This window comes from Struthio camelus, unplaced genomic scaffold (genome assembly GCF_040807025.1).
Source record: "Struthio camelus isolate bStrCam1 unplaced genomic scaffold, bStrCam1.hap1 HAP1_SCAFFOLD_33, whole genome shotgun sequence".
Lineage (NCBI taxonomy): Eukaryota > Metazoa > Chordata > Aves > Struthioniformes > Struthionidae > Struthio > Struthio camelus.
Window position 1 is genome coordinate 1,158,057 of NW_027182567.1, and position 8,307 is coordinate 1,166,363.

The following is an 8,307-nucleotide window of genomic DNA, read 5'->3' on the forward strand; positions in this document are numbered from 1 at the left end:
CAAAGGCACTCGGAGCCTCCCCGACCGCCCCGAAAGGCACTCGGAGGCGGCCCGGACGCCCCCAAAGGCACTCGGAGCCTCCCCGGCCGCCCAGAAAGGCACTCGGAGGTGGCCAGGCTGCCCCGAAAGGCACTCGGAGCCTCCCCGGCCTCCCCGAAAGGCACTCGGAGCCTCGCCGGCCGCCCCGAAAGGCACTCGGAGGCTCCCTGGCCTCCCCGAAAAGGCACTCGGAGCCTCCCTAGCTGCCCCAAAAGGCACTCGGAGCCTGCACGGCCTCCCCAAAAGGCACTCGGAGGCGGCCCGGCCACCCCGAAAGGCACTGGGAGCCGTCCTGGCCGCCCCCAAAGGCACTCGGAGCCTCCCCGGATGCCCCGAAAGGCACTCGGAGCCTCCCCAGCCACTCCAAAAGGCACTCGGAGCCTCCCCGGCCTCCCCGAAAAGGCACTCGGAGCCTCCCTAGCTGCCCCGAAAGGCACTCGGAGCCTGCACGGCCTCCCCAAAAGGCACTCGGAGGCGGCCCGGCCACCCCAAAAGGCACTGGGAGCCGTCCTGGCCGCCCCGAAAGGCACTCGGAGCCTCCCCAGCCACTCCAAAAGGCACTCGGAGCCTCCCCGGCCTCCCCGAAAAGGCACTCGGAGCCTCCCTAGCTGCCCCGAAAGGCACTCGGAGCCTGCACGGCCTCCCCAAAAGGCACTCGGAGGCGGCCCGGCCACCCCAAAAGGCACTGGGAGCCGTCCTGGCCGCCCCGAAAGGCACTCGGAGCCTCCCCGGATGCCCCGAAAGGCACTCGGAGCCTCCCCAGCCACTCCAAAAGGCACTCGGAGCCGGCCCGGCCGCCCACAAAGGCACTCGGAGCCTCCCCGGCCTCCCCAAAAGGCACTCGGAGCCTCGCCGGCCGCCCACAAAGGCACTCGGAGCCTCCTCGGCCGCCCAAAAAGGCACTCGGAGCCTGCCCGGCCGCCCCGAAAGGCACTCGGAGCCGGCCCGGCCACCCCGAAAGGCACTGACAGGCTTCCCGGCCGCCCCGAAAGGCACTGGGAGTGGCCAAGACGCCCCGAAAGGCACTCGGAGGGGGAACGGCTGCCCCGAAAGGCACTCGGAGCCTCCCCAGACGCCCCCAAAGGCACTCAGAGCGTCTCCAGCCTCCCCGAAAGGCACTCGGAGCCTCCCCGGCCGCCCCGAAAGGCACTCAGAGCCTGCCCGGCCGCCCCGAAAGGCACTTGGAGGCTGCCCGGCCGCCCCGAAAGGCACTCGGAGCCGGCCCGCCTGCCCCAAAAGGCACTCAGAGCCTGCCTGGCTGCCCCGAAAGGCACTCGGAGCCTCCCTGGCTGCCCCGAAAGACACTCGGAGGCGGCCCAGCCTCCCCGAAAGGCACTCGGAGCCGGCCCGGCCTCCCCCAAAGGCACTCGGAGCCTCCCTGGCCTCCCCGAAAGGCACTCGGAGCCTCGCCGGCCGCCCACAAAGGCACTCGGAGCCTCCTCGGCCGCCCAAAAAGGCACTCGGAGGCGGTCCAGCCTCCCCGAAAGGCACTCGGAGAAGGCCCGGCCTCCCCCAAAGGCACTCGGAGCCTCCCCGACCGCCCCGAAAGGCACTCGGAGAGGGCCGGCCGCCCCGAAAGGCACTCGGAGCCGGCCCGGCCTCCCCGAAAGGCACTGACAGGCTTCCCGGCCGCCCCGAAAGGCACTGGGAGCGGCCAAGACGCCCCGAAAGGCACTCGGAGGGGGAAGGGCTGCCCCGAAAGGCACTCGGAGCCTCCCCAGACGCCCCCAAAGGCACTCAGAGCCTCTCCAGCCTCCCGAAAGGCACTCGGAGCCTCCCCGGCCGCCCCGAAAGGCACTTGGAGGCTGCCCAGCCACCCCGAAAGGCACTCGGAGCCTCCCTGGCCGCCCCAAAAGGCACTCGGAGGCGGCCCGGCCGCCCCGAAAGGCACTTGGAGCCTCCCCGGCCACCCCGAAAGGCACTCGGAGCCGGCCCGCCTGCCCCAAAAGGCACTCAGAGCCTGCCCGGCTGCCCCGAAAGGCACTCGGAGCCTGCCCGGCCACCCCGAAAGGCACTCAGAGCCTCCCTGGCCGCCCAAAAAGGCACTCGTAGGCGGCCCGCCTGCCCCAAAAGGCACTCGGAGCCTCCCCGGCCACCCCGAAAGGCACTCGGAGGCGGCCCAGCCTCCCCGAAAGGCACTCAGAGGAGGCCCGGCCTCCCCCAAAGGCACTCCGAGCCTCCCCGACCGCCCCGAAAGGCACTCGGAGGCGGCCCGGACGCCCCAAAAGGCACTCGGAGCCTCCCCGGCCGCCCAGAAAGGCACTCGGAGGTGGCCAGGCTGCCCCGAAAGGCACTCGGAGCCTCCCCGGCCTCCCCGAAAGGCACTCGGAGCCTCGCCGGCCGCCCCGAAAGGCACTCGGAGCCTCCCCGGCCTCCCCGAAAAGGCACTCGGAGCCTCCCTAGCTGCCCCGAAAGGCACTCGGAGCCTGCACGGCCTCCCCAAAAGGCACTCGGAGGCGGCCCGGCCACCCCGAAAGGCACTCGGAGCCGTCCTGGCCGCCCCCAAAGGCACTCGGAGCCTCCCCGGATGCCCCGAAAGGCACTCGGAGCCTCCCCAGCCACTCCAAAAGGCACTCGGAGCCGGCCCGGCCGCCCACAAAGGCACTCGGAGCCTCCCCGGCCTCCCCGAAAGGCACTCGGAGCCTCGCCGGCCGCCCACAAAGGCACTCGGAGCCTCCTCGGCCGCCCAAAAAGGCACTCGGAGCCTGCCCGGCCGCCCCAAAAGGCACTCGGAGGCGGCCCGGCCTCCCCGAAAGGCACTGACAGGCTTCCCGGCCGCCCCGAAAGGCACTGGGAGCGGCCAAGACGCCCCGAAAGGCACTCGGAGGGGGAACGGCTGCCCCGAAAGGCACTCGGAGCCTCCCCAGACGCCCCCAAAGGCACTCAGAGCGTCTCCAGCTTCCCCGAAAGGCACTCGGAGCCTCCCCGGCCGCCCCGAAAGGCACTCAGAGCCTGCCCGGCCGCCCCGAAAGGCACTTGGAGGCTGCCCGGCCGCCCCGAAAGGCACTCGGAGCCGGCCCGCCTGCCCCAAAAGGCACTCAGAGCCTGCCTGGCTGCCCCGAAAGGCACTCGGAGCCTCCCTGGCTGCCCCGAAAGACACTCGGAGGCGGCCCAGCCTCCCCGAAAGGCACTCGGAGGCGGCCCGGCCTCCCCCAAAGGCACTCGGAGCCTCCCCGACCGCCCCGAAAGGCACTCGGAGGCGACCGGCCGCCCCGAAAGGCACTCGGAGCCGGTCAGGCCACCCCGAAAGGCACTCGGAGCCTCCCCAGACGCCCCCAAAGGCACTCGGAGGCGGCCCGGCTGCCCCGAAAGGCACTCGGAGCCGGCCCGGCCGTCCACAAAGGCACTCGGAGCCTCCCCGGCCGCCCCGAAAGGCACTCGGAGGCGATCTGGCCTCCCTGAAAGGCACTCGGAGGCTCCCCGGCAGCCCACAAAGGCACTCGGAGCCGGTCCGGCCGCCCCCAAAGGCACTCGGAGGCGACCGGCTGCCCCGAAAGGCACTCGGAGGCAGCCCAGCCGCCCCGAAAAGCACTCGGAGCCTCCCCGGCCTCCCCGAAAGGCACTCGGAGCCTCGCCGGCTGCCCCCAAAGGCACTCGGAGCCTCCCCGGCCGTCCCGAAAGGCACTGGGAGGCGACCCGGCCTCCCTGAAAGGCACTCGGAGGCTCCCCGGCCTCCCCGAAAGGCACACAGAGCCGGCCCGGCCGCCCCGAAAGGCAGTGGGACCGGCCCAGCCGCCCCGAAAGGCACTCGGAGGGGGAACGGCCGCCCCGAAAGGCACTCGGAGCCTCGCCGGCCGCCCCGAAAGGCACTCAGAGCCTCCCCGGCCTCCCCGAAAAGGCACTCGGAGCCTCCCTAGCTGCCCCGAAAGGCACTCGGAGCCTGCACGGCCTCCCCAAAAGGCACTCGGAGGCGGCCCGGCCACCCCGAAAGGCACTCGGAGCGGTCCTGGCCGCCCCCAAAGGCACTCGGAGCCTCCCCGGATGCCCCGAAAGGCACTCGGAGCCTCCCCAGCCACTCCAAAAGGCACTCGGAGCCGGCCCGGCCGCCCACAAAGGCACTCGGAGCCTCCCTGGCCTCCCCGAAAGGCACTCGGAGCCTCGCCGGCCGCCCACAAAGGCACTCGGAGCCTCCTCGGCCGCCCAAAAAGGCACTCGGAGGCGGTCCAGCCTCCCCGAAAGGCACTCGGAGAAGGCCCGGCCTCCCCCAAAGGCACTCGGAGCCTCCCCGACCGCCCCGAAAGGCACTCGGAGAGGGCCGGCTGCCCCGAAAGGCACTCGGAGCCTGCCCGGCCGCCCCGAAAGGCACTCGGAGCCGGCCCGGCCTCCCCGAAAGGCACTGACAGGCTTCCCGGCCGCCCCGAAAGGCACTCGGAGCCTCCCCAGACGCCCCCAAAGGCACTCAGAGCCTCTCCAGCCTCCCGAAAGGCACTCGGAGCCTCCCCGGCCGCCCCGAAAGGCACTTGGAGGCTGCCCAGCCACCCCGAAAGGCACTCGGAGCCTCCCTGGCCGCCCCGAAAGGCACTGGGAGCGGCCAAGACGCCCCGAAAGGCACTCGGAGCCTCCCCGGCCACCCCGAAAGGCAACTCGGAGCCGGCCCGCCTGCCCCAAAAGGCACTCAGAGCCTGCCCGGCTGCCCCGAAAGGCACTCGGAGCCTGCCCGGCCACCCCGAAAGGCACTCAGAGCCTCCCTGGCCGCCCAAAAAGGCACTCGTAGGCGGCCCGCCTGCCCCAAAAGGCACTCGGAGCCTCCCCGGCCACCCCGAAAGGCACTCGGAGGCGGCCCAGCCTCCCCGAAAGGCACTCAGAGGAGGCCCGGCCTCCCCCAAAGGCACTCCGAGCCTCCCCGACCGCCCCGAAAGGCACTCGGAGGCGGCCCGGACACCCCAAAAGGCACTCGGAGCCTCCCCGGCCGCCCAGAAAGGCACTCGGAGGTGGCCAGGCTGCCCCGAAAGGCACTCGGAGCCTCCCCGGCCTCCCCGAAAGGCACTCGGAGCCTCGCCGGCCGCCCACAAAGGCACTCGGAGCCTCCCCGGCCTCCCCGAAAAGGCACTCGGAGCCTCCCTAGCTGCCCCGAAAGGCACTCGGAGCCTGCACGGCCTCCCCAAAAGGCACTCGGAGGCGGCCCGGCCACCCCGAAAGGCACTGGGAGCCGTCCTGGCCGCCCCCAAAGGCACTCGGAGCCTCCCCGGATGCCCCGAAAGGCACTCGGAGCCTCCCCAGCCACTCCAAAAGGCACTCGGAGCCTCCCCGGCCGCCCCGAAAGGCACTCGGAGCCTCCCCGGCCTCCCCGAAAAGGCACTCGGAGCCTCCCTAGCTGCCCCGAAAGGCACTCGGAGCCTGCACGGCCTCCCCAAAAGGCACTCGGAGGCGGCCCGGCCACCCCGAAAGGCACTGGGAGCCGTCCTGGCCGCCCCCAAAGGCACTCGGAGCCTCCCCGGATGCCCCGAAAGGCACTCGGAGCCTCCCCAGCCACTCCAAAAGGCACTCGGAGCCGGCCCGGCCGCCCACAAAGGCACTCGGAGCCTCCCCGGACTCCCCGAAAGGCACTCGGAGCCTCGCCGGCCGCCCACAAAGGCACTCGGAGCCTCCTCGGCCGCCCACAAAGGCACTCGGAGCCTGCCCGGCCGCCCTAAAAGGCACTCGGAGCCTCCCCGGCCGCACCGAAAGGCACTCGGAGCCTCCCCGGCTGCCCACAAAGGCACTCGGAGGCGGCCCGGCCGCCCCAAAAGGCACTCGGAGGCGGCCCGGCCGCCCCCAAAGGCACTCGGAGGCGGCCCGGCCACCCCGAAAGGCACTCGGGAGGGCCGGCCGCCCCGAAAGGCACTCGGAGCCTGCCCGGCCGCCCCGAAAGGCACTCAGAGCCGGCCCGGCCTCCCCGAAAGGCACTGACAGGCTTCCCGGCCGCCCCGAAAGGCACTGGGAGCGGCCAAGACGCCCCGAAAGGCACTCGGAGGGGGAAGGGCTGCCCCGAAAGGCACTCGGAGCCTCCCCAGACGCCCCCAAAGGCACTCAGAGCCTCTCCAACCTCCCCGAAAGGCACTCAGAGCCTCCCCGGCCGCCCCGAAAGGCACTCGGAGCCTCCCTAGCTGCCCCAAAAGGCACTTGGAGGCTGCCCGGCCACCCCGAAAGGCACTGGGAGCCGTCCTGGCCGCCCCCAAAGGCACTCGGAGCCGTCCCGGCCGCCCCCAAAGGCACTCGGAGACTCCCCGGACGCCCTGAAAGGTACTCAGAGCCTCCCCGGCCGCCCCAAAAAGGCACTCGGAGCCTCTTCGGCCGCCCCAAAAAGGCACTCGGAGCCTCTTCGGTCGCCCCGAAAGGCACTTGGAGGCTGCCCAGCCACCCCGAAAGGCACTCGGAGCCTCCCTGGCCGCCCCAAAAGGCACTCGGAGGCGGCCCGGCCGCCCCGAAAGGCACTCGGAGCCTCCCCGGCCACCCCGAAAGGCACTCGGAGCCGGCCCGCCTGCCCCGAAAGGCACTCAGAGCCTGCCTGGCTGCCCCGAAAGGCACTCGGAGCCTCCCTGGCTGCCCCGAAAGACACTCGGAGGCGGCCCAGCCTCCCTGAAAGGCACTCGGAGCCTCCCCGGATGCCCCGAAAGGCAATCGGAGCCAGCCCGGCCGCACCCAAAGGCACTCGGAGGCAGCCCGGCCACCCCGAAAGGCACTCGGAGCCAGCCCGACCTCTCCTAAAGGCACTCGGAGGCAGCCCGGCCGCCCCGAAAGGCACTCAGAGGACCCAGCTGCCCCGAAAGGCACTCGGAGGCAGACCGGCCTCCCCAAAAGGCACTCGGAGGCGGCCCGGCCACCCCGAAAGGCACTGGGAGCCGTCCTGGCCGCCCCCAAAGGCACTCGGAGCCTCCCTGGATGCCCCGAAAGGCACTCGGAGCCTCCCCAGCCACTCCAAAAGGCACTCGGAGCCTCCCCGGCCGCCCACAAAGGCACTCGGAGCCTCCCCGGCCGCCCCGAAAGGCACTCAGAGCCGGCCCGGCCTCCCCGAAAGCCACTGAGAGTCTTCCCGGCAGCCCCGAAAGGCACTGGGACCGGACAAGACGCCCCGAAAGGCACTCAGAGGGGGAACGGCTACCCCGAAAAGCACTCACAGCCTCCCCGGCCGCCCCGAAAGGCACTCGGAGACTCCGTGGCCACCCACAAAGGCACTCAGAGCCTCCGCAGCCGCCCCGAAAGGCACTCGGAGCCTCCCCGGCCGCCCCGAAAGGCACTCGGAGCCTGCCCGGCCACCCCGAAAGGCACTCAGAGCCTCCCTGGCCGCCCAAAAAGGCACTCGTAGGCGGCCCGCCTGCCCCAAAAGGCACTCGGAGCCTCCCCGGCCACCCCGAAAGGCACTCGGAGGCGGCCCAGCCTCCCCGAAAGGCACTCAGAGGCGGCCCGGCCTCCCCCAAAGGCACTCCGAGCCTCCCCGACCGCCCCGAAAGGCACTCGGAGCCTCCCCGGCCGTCCACAAAGGCACTCGGAGCCTCCCCGGCCGCCCCGAAAGGCGCTCGAAGCCGTCCCGGCCGCCCCAAAAAGACACTCGGAGCCTCCCCGGCATCCCCAAAAGGCACTCGGAGCCTGCCCGGCCGCCCCGAAAGGTACTCGGAGCCTCCCCGGCCGCCCCCAAAGGCACTCGGAGCCTCCCCGGCCGCCCCGAAAGGCACTTGGAGGCGGTCCGGCTGCCCCGAAAGGCACTCGGAGGCGACACGGCCTACCAGAAAGGCACTCGGAGCCTCCCCGGCCACTCCGAAAGGCACTCAGAGGCGGCCCGGCCGCCCACAAAGGCACTTGGAGCCTCCCTGGCCGCCCCGAAAGGCGCTCGAAGCCGTCCCGGCCGCCCCGAAAGGCACTCGGAGCCTCCCTGGACACCCCGAAAGGCACTCGGAGACTCACCGGCCTCCCTGAAAGGCACTCGGAGGCAGCCCGGCCACCCCGAAAGGCCCTCGGAGCCTCCCCGGCCGCCCCGAAAGGCACTCAGAGGCGACCCGGCTGCCCCGAAAGGCACTCGGAGCCAGCCCGGCCTCCCCGAAAGGCACTCGGAGGCGGCCTAGCTGCCCACAAAGGCACTCGGAGCCTCGCCGGCTGCCCCGAAAGGCACTCGGAACCTCGCCGGCCGCCCCAAAAGGCACTCGGAGCCTCCACGGCCGCCCCGAAAGGCACTCGGAGCTTCCCCAGCCACCCCGAAAGGCACTCAGAGCCTACGTGGCCACCCACAAAGGCAGTCGGAGCCTGCACGGCCGCCCCGAAAGGCACTCGGAGCCTCCCTGGCCGCCCCGAAAG